This window comes from Mustela nigripes, chromosome 2, assembly GCF_022355385.1.
Source record: "Mustela nigripes isolate SB6536 chromosome 2, MUSNIG.SB6536, whole genome shotgun sequence".
NCBI classification, from domain to species: Eukaryota; Metazoa; Chordata; class Mammalia; order Carnivora; family Mustelidae; genus Mustela; species Mustela nigripes.
Genome location: NC_081558.1, coordinates 7,079,301 through 7,092,179, shown reverse-complemented (window position 1 = coordinate 7,092,179; position 12,879 = coordinate 7,079,301). Strand labels below are relative to the sequence as shown.

Below are 12,879 nucleotides of genomic sequence, written 5' to 3'. Positions count from 1 at the left end.
CTTACTAATCTCTATAAATATTCATGAGAATATGCAGTGATTGAGTTGGAGCAGATTGTCTTGACCTGCTCACAAATATAAGAGAAATAATTTAGTTTATTAATGTAGAATACCCTGTTGGCTGCAGTTTTTTTTTTTTTTTTTTAACGTGACCTCTGTGCTGAGCATGGGGCTCAAACTCACAACCCAGAGATCAAGAGTTGCATGGTCTACTGACTGAACCAGCCAGGTGCCCCTTGGTTGCAGTTTTAAACAACTATTCTTTATTGTGTTAAGAAACTGACCAAAGTTCCTTCATGTAGTAAGAGACTCTTTCCAGGCAACTAAGCACAGTAATGACTATTACATTTTCTCAAATATTTTTTTCCATTGTGATTATGGCTATGTTCCTCTTCATTTCTTTATCTTTGTGATGCAGACTTTTAGCAAACATCGTAGCATTAAGGAACTTTCCATTCCTAAAATACTTGTTTTACTTGTTTAGGATATACTACTCTTCTTAAATAGGCATGACTGCATTGTATTTAACTTTACTATTCCAAGTTGCTGTTGTCATTGTTTTTGTCTACATTTAGTCATATAATGAGCTTGAAGATTCCTTTCTTGTGTTATAGTGGAAGCTTTTGGTTTCAATCTTTATTATACACCTAACATGTCATGTGTGGAACACATAGTATGTGCAGACACCATGTCTTTAGAAAGAGCAAAAACAGTCACAACCTCTGGCCCACAAATAAACATAAAATCACCAATGTGAGAGGCATATTAAGGAATAGTACAGGAAGCTCACTGTGTGCTCCTCACATACTCTGTCCCTCCTGGACTTCACTGTCTGCTCTCCATCTCACTGGCCTCTCAAATCCCTTCCATTACTAAGCTGACCCAACCACGGAGAAAGTGCAAATTCTGTTCTCAGGACCTGAAGTACGTGCTCTTTCCTTATTTCCCTTGATTAACCATTACCCATGCTTCCTCTTGCAGCTCAAGTGTGTCGGGGGGCAGCTATGTACAGAACATGCAACGTGGCGCTTGTGCTTGCGGCCAGGCAGAGGACCTGCGCACCACCTGAAAGATGATTGGCTATGCCTAGAACAGGAAGCCCTGGACACTGCGTGTGCTCTATCATGCTAAGCCTTGATCATGCTTCCTTTCATGTGTACAGCCTGCTGATTGGAGGGGAGGGGATATAAATAGGGTAAATATCCGGGTGAGACTACAATAAAGATTCGCAAGCTTGTCACTCCGTGTCTCCTGGTCGATCTTGCTGGCGAGAGTGACACAAGTGTACCTATTTCAGAAAAGACTTTTCTATGTACCTCCTCAGACTAAATTGGTTCTCAGTAATTTTTTCTCTTTAATTGCAATCTCTAGACATTAGAAATAACAAGGACCTCCTTTTTGTCATGGATAATGTAAACATTTATTTTCATGTTAAATTTGCCTTTTAATTTTTTTTAAAGATTTTATTTATTTATTTGACAGAGAGAAATCACAAGTAGATGGAGAGGCAGGCAGAGAGAGAGAGAGGGAAGCAGGCTTCCTGCTGAGCAGAGAGCCCGATGCGGGACTCAATCCCAGGACCCTGAGATCATGACCTGAGCTGAAGGCAGCGGCTTAACCCACTGAGCCACCCAGGCGCCCCTGCCTTTTAATTTTTTAAGGATGATTTCCTTTATAGAAGTTTTTGAATATTTTAAATCAAATCTACCAGACATGTCAAAAATCAGCAATGGAAGTGCTGATTTTTAATACAACAAACACCTGCTCTGGAGTGGGCACACAGGAGCACACACTCCCAAACTTTGTATTTTACTTTAGTGGTTGTGTGCTTCTGTTTCACCCTATTATCTATGTAGTCCACCTGCTCATCTCTGTTCTTAGAGAAATCCACCTGGCAAGTGGTATCTGAAAGAGGGAGGTATAGGGTATTCATGAATGAGAAGTGCTTGAAGGTGGTCAAAAGAGTTACCAGACCTATTGTGTTTATAATGATCAGAATTCCATCTTTGATGGATGTCTCAGTTTAATATTGATAAGTGATAGCTATACAAGGCAGATTTATTGTGATGGTAAGGGCAGAAGCTCACATTTTCCAAGTGTCCACAGAATGTCACAAGAACTACAGTAGAAACATAACATGCATCTTTTCATTTAATTCACTAACCAGGCTTACAGTGTAGGGAATACTAACCACTCCTATTGTAGAGGTACACTATCTGCAGCTATAATAGATTAACTTTCTCCAGGTCACACACAGGGAGTACATTGGTAGTCCAAATTTCTGTTCTAGAAAGACTGACCCAAGATCTCATATTTGGAATAGCAGGTCTATACTGAGTTTGGGGATATTTGTCTACCAAAGGAATTGACAAAAATAGCCATCATTTATTGCCATCCTACTGTGTACAAGAGCATTCTGAATCCTCACAAAGAAGTTAATAGCAATAACTGCATATTTAGAATGAAAAATAATAAGACACATAATAATAACAGATAGTTAACTGTCACGTTGATAGGCAGCATCACCTCATCAAAGTAAGGCTATTTGAGTTGAGAATCCACATTGTATAACTAGTATAGAGATATCTGAATAATGGAGATTATCAAAGAAGACATTTGATGTCTTCACTTCTTTTGAATGATCGTATCATAGAAGAAATTGGCTTATGTCCATGGCCTCAAATAGAATTAGACCAGTGAGTAGGAAATTAAAAAAATTAAAAATTTAAAAATGTTTAAATTAAAAAAAATAGAGAGATGTCTAAATTTTTGAAAGGATACCTAAGTACATTTAGATTGAAAATGAGCTACCACTTGGGTGAGTGAATGAATCATTGCCTTTGGAAGGACTAATGGAGGGTGAAGGATGTCCACCTAAAGGTGGTATTAGAAATATGATGACTGGCTGCTGTGCCAGTTGGCTAGTCACTGAATATTGCTTTCAACCCCTGCTCTAGCAGGCACATTGGCTACATGGAAGCAGGAAACCATACCAGAGGATCCAAATTCTTCCTCCAGGGCCTCTCAGATGACCCAGAACTGTAGCCCCTCCTCTTTGGTTTGTTTCTGTTCATGTACTTGGTCACCCTGCTGGGAAACATGCTCATCATTCTGGCTATCCTCTCTGACTCCCATCTCCACACACCCATGTACTTCCTCTCCAACCTGTCCTCTGTTGACATCTGTTTCATCTCCACTACTGTCCCAAAGATGCTGATAAACATCCAGGAACAAAGCAAAGACATCTCCTATACTGGATGCCTCATTCAGGTGTATTTTTTTTTTTTTTTTATGATTTTTGCTGGAATGGATGGTTTCCTCCTGACTGTGATGGCCTATGACCAGTTTGTGGCCATCTGCCACCCCCTGCACTACACAGTCATCATGAACCCACCACTCTGTGGCCTGTTGGTTCTGGTGTGTTGGGTCATCATTTTCTAGGTCTCCCTGATTCATATCCTACTGATGAAGTGGCTGACCTTCTGCCCAGGCACAGAAATTCCACATTTCTTCTGTGAAGTGGTTCAGATTCTCAAGGTGGCTTGCTCTGACACCCTCATCAATAATATCTTTTTATATGTGTCCACTGCCATACTGGGTGTGTTTCTTCTTATTGGGATCCTCTTTTCATACTCTCTGATTGTCTCCTCTTTAATGGGAGTATCCTCTGCAGCAGGAAAATATAAAGCATTTTCAACCTGTGGGTCTCACCTCTCTGTGGTCTCCTTGTACTATGGGACAAGCCTGCGACTTCATTCTTCACAGAGTTCCTCTGCAACTCATTCTTCACAGAGCTCAATTGGCTCAGTGATGTACACTGTGGTCACTCCCATGCTGAATCCCTTCATCTACAGCCTGAGGAATAAGGATGTGAAGGGGGCCCTAGGAAGATTCCGCAATCCAGGAGCCCTTTGTCCATGACAAACGACTGGCCTAAGAACCAAGGGGACATTGTGGGCTCCAAAGGCAAATACTGTGCATGTAAATCTGGGTTTCTTCCCTCTCCTAAAAGACAGGCCTCACTTCTTCTATTCCTAAAGTACTCACAAGTTTGTTTTTGTTATGTTTTGTTTTTGTGTGAGTTTCTCCCTAACAACCTCCTCAATAATTTTTTCTCCTTTTTCTTCCCTATTTGGAGCCTATAATATTCTTTGGTCAGCTTTCCTACAGCCATTCCTGAGATTTTCAATATTACATGTGAAGTACTTATATCAAGTGCTAGCATGGTTTCCTCCCCAAATTGTCCTCTGGAATGCTGATATCCTTCACCTTAATTTGGTTATATGTTTGTTTTAACCTGGAAGAAATGGAATGGAAATCACACAATAGTCATAACCAAAATGCTTGCCATATTGAGATTGTACTTATTGCTCTACATCTGCAAATTTATGTATCTTGACATTTCCTTAAGATATTTTCTCTCTTTCAAAAAGGTTGGCATTGGGGTATGGAAACCTGACTCTGAGCTCACACTCCTAAGTTTGCTACCATAGTGTTCCTGAAAACACTGGTCTCATTTTCAACTTCAACAGTGGGAATGTTGATTTGAAACCTTGTTTGTTCAGGTTTTTTTTTTTTTTTAAAGATTTTACTCATTTGGAGAAAGAGTGCAAGAGCACACAAGCAGGGGAGTGGTAGGCAGAGGGAGAGGGAGAAGCAAGCTCTCCACTGAGCAAGGAGCCCAATGCGGGACTCAGTCCTTGGACCTTGGGATCATGCCCTGAGACAATAGCAGACACTTAACTAAGACACCCCGGTGTCCCTCATTTGTTCAGGTTTGTAGGTATTATAGTGCATTGCATATCACTGAAATATTGCCTATTTGTCTTCTTCCTCTTCCTTCCTTCCCTCTACATATTCTTTGTTCTATTGGACCTTTATTTCTCATGTCAGGCTCTCTGCTCAGTGGGGAGCCTGCTTCTCCCTCTCCCTCTGCCTGCTGCTCCCTCTGCTTGTGCACTCTGTCAAAAAAAAAAAGTCTTCAAAAAATAGTAAACAACAACAAAAAAAGAATTTTGATAGAAATGAGACTACAGTGAGGAGTGTATTTGTCAGCATTTCTCCTCCATTTGCAGGGATCCTTTCACTTTCTCCATTGCATACCAACCTGCCAATCAGTGTTCAGCAACAGGTGCTCAAGGTAAGAAGTAACAGGGAATTATGCCCCAACAAGGATAGCTCTCTCTCTCTCTCTTTTTAAAAGATTTTGTTTATTTATTTGATAGAGAGAGAGGTGGGGAGCACAAGTGGCAGGCAGAGGGAGAGGGAGAAGCAGGCTCTCTGTCGAGCAGGGAGCTTGATGCAGGGCTCAATCCCAGGATCTAGGATCATGACCCAAGCTGAAGGCAGCTGCTTAACCCACTGAGCTCTTGGAGTCCAAGGACAGCTCTTGATGGAGAGGTGTGAAGTATACCGTCTTCATCATCAATTAGCTGGCATAATTCTCATATCTCTGTTTTGTACCACTTTCCATTATTTCCCCACAGGAAAAAACTGTTCAATTGCTGTGGGAGCTGACTTAGGGCACATTTTATTGGATGTACTTTCTTCCCTGTTTCACTTCCCCTCTCCCTAACCCATGTCCTTCTTCCTTGCTTCTTCCAGTAATGTGCGTGCCAATGAATCACTGGCACAGTGTCTTCTTCTGAGGAACCCAAATGAAGTGATGTAGTAAAGATTGTGATGGGTATTAAAACAATTATCAGGGATGGAACTAATAACTTTTGGGACAAAACCAACCCAAACAAAAAACAAGTATTCCATATATAATTAGATCTTCAAATTACTGGAAAAAAGACATATTTCAGCAATATGGGGCAGCTTAAATTCATTTTCAGTCCATTAAGTTTCAAGCAATGTTTAATTATTGTCTATGTGTAGAAATTGAAGAGGGTACCAAAGAGGTAAATATGATTGCAATACAGAATTGTGAGCATAATAATGTTGGTGTGTAATAGAATCTGTTGAAAAGAAAGGTAAAAGTTTACGACTCAAGTAATTCCAGAGAAAACATTTACTTAATGAAATTATTGAGATATAATTTGTATACCATAAAATCCATTCAAAATGTAAATTCAGTAATTTTAGTAAATTTATAGAATTATGTGCCTATTACAATGCAATTTTAGAACATTTCTATCACTCCAAAATTTCCCTTGTCTCCAGTTGCAGTTACTGTCCACTCTCACCTCAGTCTTAGGTAACACCATATCTGCTTCCTGTCTCTATAAATTGGCTTTCTCTAGATATTTTATGTAAATTTAATCATACAATATATGGTCTTTTGATTCTCACTTCTTTCACTTAGCATAATTATTTTTGAGGGTTATCTATGTGGAAAACTTATATCAGTATTTTGTTTCTTATAATTGCAGAATAATACTCAAACATATAAATATACTTCTATTTGTTTATTCATTTATCAGCTGGTAGACACTTGGATATTCCAGCTTGGGGTTATTATGAATAATTCTATTATGAACATTTGCATGTGTGTCTCTGTGGTGACATGTGTTTTCATTTCTTTGGAGTAGATAACTCATGGTGTAATTACTGAGTCACATGGTAAACTGATGTTCCATTTTAAAAAATCTCCTAAACTGTTTTTTCAAAGTGGCTCCACTATTTTACATTTTTACATACATTCCCTTGAGCAATGAATGATGGTTCCACAGTTTCCACATCACCAACACTTGGGATTCATCAAAAACTTCTTAAAAAGACTTTATTTATTTATTTGACAGAGAGAGAGATTACTAGTAGGTAGAGAGGCAGGCAGAGAGAGAGGGGGAAACAGGCTCCCTGCTGAGTAGAGAGCCCAATGTGGGGCTTGATCCCTGGACCCTAAGATCATGACCTGAACCGAAGGCAGAAGCTTAACCCATTGAATCACCCAGGTGCCCCAAAAACTTTTTAAAAAAAGATTTTTATTTATTCATTTAATTGATGGAGAGAGAGAGAGACAGCGAAAGAGGAGAGTGGATATACACAAGCAAGGAGAGTGGCAGAGGGAGAAGCAGGCTCCCCACTGAGCAGGGAGCCTGATGCGGGGCTCAATCCCAGGACCCTGGGATCATGACCTGAGCTGAAGGCAGACGCCTAATGACTGAGACATCCAGGTGCCGCTCATCAAAAACTTCTAATAGGACAATACACTTGAGCACTGCATAACAAATAATCAGTAGAAATTTAACTAAAGAATGGTTTGGGTAGGAAGTAGAGAGAAGAGTCGGAACTAGAGCAGAAAGGAACCACGTACACATAAACATGGAAAATTCAAGACTAAGGCATTTCAGGATGATATATAGAACTGTTGACTGAGTTATTAGAAATAAACCTAGAGGGGAACCTGGATGGCTCAGTGGGTTAAAGCCTCTGCTTTCAGCTCAGGTCATGATCCCAGGGTCCTGGGATCAAGCCCCACATTGGGCTGCTCTGAGGAGAGCCTGCTTCCTCCTCTCTCTCCCTGCCTGCCTCTCTTGCCTACTTGTAATCTCTGTCCGTCAAATAAATAAATAAATAAAATCTTAAAAAAAAAAAGATATAAACCTAGATATGTAGATGAAGGACAGACTATTAAGAATCCAATTTGAAGGATGCCTGGGTGGTTCAGTTGGTTAGGGATCGGACTCTTAATTTCGGCTCAGGTCATGGTCTCAGGGTTGTGAGATCAAGCCCTGAACTGGCTCTGCATGGGGAAAGGAGCCTGCTTGAGAGTCTCTCCCGCTGTCTTCCCCACTCCTCCCCGCCTCTGCTCTAAAAAGAGAGAGAATCTAATTAAGGATTTTGAAAGCAATGGAACACTAGGGCCATGCTGTAACCACAGATGTATTACGAAGATTTTACGGTTGCTCTGAGTGGGAGAAACTGGAGGCAGAAGTAATATTTAGAAGACCCTTGAAGTAGTTGAGGGGAAAAGATGATGGGAACCTGACCTAACCAGTGGCAGTAAGATGGGAACATTTTGGAAGAGAGATATATTAATTTCCTATTGAAGCTATAACACACTGCCATAAGTCTAGTGGCTTAAGATGACACAAATTTATTATTTTACGTTTCTGGAAGTCAGAAGTCTAAAATGCATCAGCAGGGCTACTTTCTTTCTGGAGGTGCTTGAGGAAATCTGTTTACTTGCTCTTTCCAAATTCTAGAGACCTTCACCATTAGTGGGAGTTTTGGTATTCAGGTATAAGACTACAAAGCCCCATCAGAGCTCAAGAACAAGGAGGGACATTTTGAGAGGGCAGACCTATGCCCAGATGGTCGGCTAAATATAGTCCCAGCCACATACTTGGAAACAGTTTTATCCTCATGTGGACTTGGATATAGCTCCATTTGGCTCTGGCACCATCCCTCAGCCCCCAGAAGAAGACACAACCACCCATACCTTTCAGGTTAACAGGCTGCTGACCTCACTTTGAGATGCGGACTATGAGCAGCCAGCCTGTGATCCAACTCCAGTCTCTATGATCTGGGGTCTTCTGCACATAAGAATCCAGAACGACATGTGCCCCGTCCGTGTCTGTGCCTGTCAGCAGGTTTGCCTCCAGACCTGGTCTGACTGCAGATCTTGAAGCAGCCCACAACCCAGCTCCAAACACTTTGAGTCCCACCCAAGGGGAGACTCGTCCATCAGTGCCCACTGAAGCAGGCCTACAGAACTCAGACATGGAGGGGACTCTAACGCAGGACATGGCTCCAGCCCCTCTCAGCTGTGCTATGGGGCCATTCATGCACGTCTAGTGAGAGAGCCATACTTTCCCACACAACTAGGAAAATAGCTCTGCCGCCTGCGGATCCTGACAAGAATCCTTGTGCGGGGCCAGCCCTACTGACCAAGGTCCTGGAGGTGGTCCTGTCTACCCAGGGACCAGGCAAGGTTTACTGCCCTACTAACAGGATTTTCAAACAGACTGTTACAGATCCAGGAGCAGCTGTATTACATGGCTCCAACCCAGCTCAACTATGATCCTAGAAGCAAACCACCAGGCCTGAAACCCAGCAGAAGGTCTTTGAGTGAAAGCAGCTTCTAAAGACTGAAAGAAGTGTTTGCTCCTTCAAATGCACAGACCCTAATACCAATACCACTTGTCTGCATACTCTACTAGCTGATCTGTGAAGGATGTCAAGCTGAATACCTACTGCAGTTATATGCAACAAATATCACCTACCATTATATATTTACCATGAGATATTAAAACATATAAGCCTACCATAATCAAGAGTGAGATATGTTTATATATAAATACATTACTAGTACACAAGAGTTTTAGAAACTGATACAGGTATTTATAAGAATTGTTTTTTAAATAGGGGTGCAATTCCAATTCAGTGTGCCAGTTAATTTATCAGTAAGTGGTACTAAAACAATTAGCCATGTTTTCTGGGGGAAAAAATGTGCCTGGATCCACTACCACACACTCTATGTCAAAACACATTCCATGCAAATTAGAGATTTAAGTGTCTTTAAATATATTTAAGAAGAAAATGATAAAATCCAAATATGATCTGTTGTTTGAAGAGACTTTTAAAATTAAAGCAGGATGGGCGCCTGGGTGGATCAGTGGGTTAAAGCCTCTGCCTTTGGCTCGGGTCATGATCTCAGGGTCCTGGTCCTGGGATAGAGCCCATCAGGCTCTCTGCTCAGTGGGGAGCCTGCTTCCTCTTCTCTCTCTCTGCCTGCCTCTCTGCCTACTTGTGATTTCTATTTGTCGAATAAATAAGTAAAATCTTTAAAAAATAAAATTAAAGATAGTCTTTTTGCGGGTGCTTGGGTGGCTCAGTCGGTTAAGGGTCCAACTCTTGGTTTTGGCTCAGGTTGGTGATCTCAGGGTCGTGGAATCATGCCCTCCATTGGGCTCCTTGCTGGGCAGGAAGTCTGCCCAGTCTCTCCCTCTGCTCCCCATACTCTCTCATAAATAAAATCTTTTAAAAAAACCACCCCTAGACTTCTTCATCTACATAACACTTAAACCTTTGTACAGATGGCCTGAAGGGCAGGGCGTGAGGCGTGCAGGAGGGAGAGCGCCTAGGCTGGGGCAGTGCTCAGGAGCATGAGGGTCACAGTACTGCAGCCCTGGGGTCCTGGCATTTTTTAGCATCTGTGAAAGCTTCCTTATAATTCATTTCCTCTCACTACAGTATTAAGAATTATACCAAATTGAAGGGCTCTTGGGTGGCTTAGTCATTAAGCATCCATCCGCCTTCAGCTCAGGTCATGATCCCAGGGTTCTGGGGGTAGAGCCCCACATCAGGCTCCCTGCTCAGCGGGAAGCCTGCTTCTCCCTCTCCCACTGCTTGTATTCCCTCTCTCGCTGTCTCTCTCTCTCTCTGTCAAATAAATAAATAAAAATCTTTAAAAAAAGAATTATATGAAATTGAAAAGATATGAATGAATATCCTAAAACAAGAAAATGTAAGACATTACACTCTTCTTGTCACTCACATTCCTCTGGAATAAGCAGAATTGCAGACGAATTCAATGGAATTTTTTCTGTTCAGTTATAGTATTTGTTCTATGAGAAAACCAGACTAAAATATTTTGACAACAGAAAAGATGATTCTGATAAAGAGACATCAAATGATTTGCCAAAATTTACAGATGTAATCAAGCCCAGAAATAGAAATTCTAACTACCTTGTTCCCAGTCCTGTACTGAGAATTCTAGACCAAACTACCTTTTGTGGAAAAAAAAAATCTGCTGATACTGAAATTTGTGATGAAGGGTGTGACTCATCTGAATTGGCAACCAACAAACTCAAGAGGAGAGTCCTATAGGGGCACCTGGGTGGCTCAGTGGGTTCAAGCCTCTGCCTTCAGATCAGGTCATGATCCCAGGGTCCTAGGATCGAGCCCCACGTCGGGTTCTCTGCTCTGCAGGGAGCCTGCTTCCTCCTCTCTCTCTCTCTGCCTGTCTCTCTGCCTACTTGTGTTCTCTATCTGTCAAGTGAATAAATAAAATCTTTAAAAAAATGTGGGGTGCCTGGGTGGCTCTGTGGGTTAAAGCCTCTGCCTTCAGCTCAGGTCATGATCCCAGGGTCCTGGGATCAAGCCCCGCATCAGGCTCTCTGCTCAGCACGGAGCCTGCTTCCTCCTCTCTCTCTCTCTCTGCCTGCATCTCTGCCTACTTGTGATCTGCCTGTCAAATAAATAAATAAAATCTTTTAAAAAGTGCGAACTTGGGCGCCTGGGTGGCTCAGTGGGTTAAGCCGCTGCCTTCGGCTCAGGTCATGATCTCAGGGTCCTGGGATCGAGTCCCGCGTTGGGCTCTCTGCTCAGCAGGGAGCCTGCTTCCCTCTCTCTCTCTCTCTCTGCCTGCCTCTCCATCTACTTGTGATTTCTCTCTGTCAAATAAATAAATAAAATCTTTAAAAAAAAAAAAAAAGTGCGAACTTTGCGAGTTCAACAGCATATATTTTTCTGCTATAAAGCAGCATATGATGCTGAAGCTCAAAGGTACTAATTCAAATGCATTGAATATGCAAGGAAAGTTTCTCTACCAACATGCTTCTGATTAAACACATCAAACTGCATGAAGAGGATCCCTACATTTGTAAATACTGTAATAATAAAACATTGATTTTTGAGAATAGCCAGCACATTGAAGACACCCATTTAGTGACTTTTATTGCTGTGAGCAGTGCAATGCAGAGTTATCTTCAAGCAACGAAGGCTACCTACATTTCCAGGAGCACACTATTAGTGTCAATTTTGTAAACATGAAACCAATGATCCAGGAGACTTGCAAAGCCATGTGGTAAATGAACATGCATGTAAATCAACTGAGTGCTAAGTATTAACAATGGAGAACATGGATAGTATAGCCTCTTTAGCAAAATAATCTTTTCTAAAAAATATATGGGGCGCCTGGGTGGCTCAGTGGGTTAAGCCTCTGCCTTTGGCTCAGGTCCTGGGATCTCAGGGTCCTGGGATCAAGCCCTGTGCATCATGCTCTCTGCTCAGAAGGGAGCCTGCTACCCCCCACCCAGGCCCCCCCATCTTGGCCTGCCTCTCTGCCTACTTGTGATCTGTGTCAAATAAATAAAATCTTTTAAAAATATATTTTATTTATTTATTTTGAGAGAAGGCATTTTGCGGGGAAGGGCAGCAAGAGAAGGAGAGAGAGACTCTTGAGGAGACTCCACACCAAATGCAGAGCCAGATTCAGGCTTGATCTCATGATCCTGAGATCAGGACCTGAGCCCAAATCAAAAGTTCGATGTTTGACAGCTATCCAGGTCCCTACAAAATTCCCTTTGACAAATATAAAAACTTCTTTGTATGTCAAGTATGTGGTTTTCAGAGTAGGATTAATATGAATGCTAACAGGCATGTTGCTATTGAACATACTAAAATTTTTCCTCATGCTTGTGATAACTGTGAAAACGAGTTTTCAAGTATGTGGGAACACGGCAAACATAAATTCACATTTATCTGAAGGGATGTATTTATGTCAATACTGTTAACATTCAACAGGACAAATTGAAGATCTTAAAGTTCATTAGATTTCAAGCAATCAGCTGACTCACTTTTAACCTAGTGACTGCTAGATGGCGTTTGGAAATGAATGAATGAATAAGTCACCTTCCCGTCCGAAAGACAAATTAATTATTTTCTTTAACTTCCATAACGTTGATGTAAACTAATAAATTTGGCATTTTTGGTGATGTTAAAGAACAATTATATATTTGTACAATTAAAGATGAAACATTAACACAGCAACAGAGGTTATCAATTCAGTCGACGCATAAAACACAGTTGATGATGCACAAGAACAGGACGTTTCTCTTTTTATTGATGAACAACTGACATACAATAATTGATTACTTTCAGGGGCACACAGTGATTTGACACATACACACGTCATGAAATGGTCACCAC

At 41.4% G+C, this 12,879-nt stretch overlaps 2 pseudogenes; both read left to right on the top strand.

Moving 5' to 3' along the window:
• Nucleotides 1–2,973: 2,973 nt before the first annotated feature.
• LOC132009625 (olfactory receptor 7D4-like) lies at nt 2,974–3,921 on the top strand (annotated as a pseudogene).
• LOC132009624 (zinc finger protein 639-like) lies at nt 3,918–12,606 on the top strand (annotated as a pseudogene).
• Nucleotides 12,607–12,879: the final 273 nt, after the last annotated feature.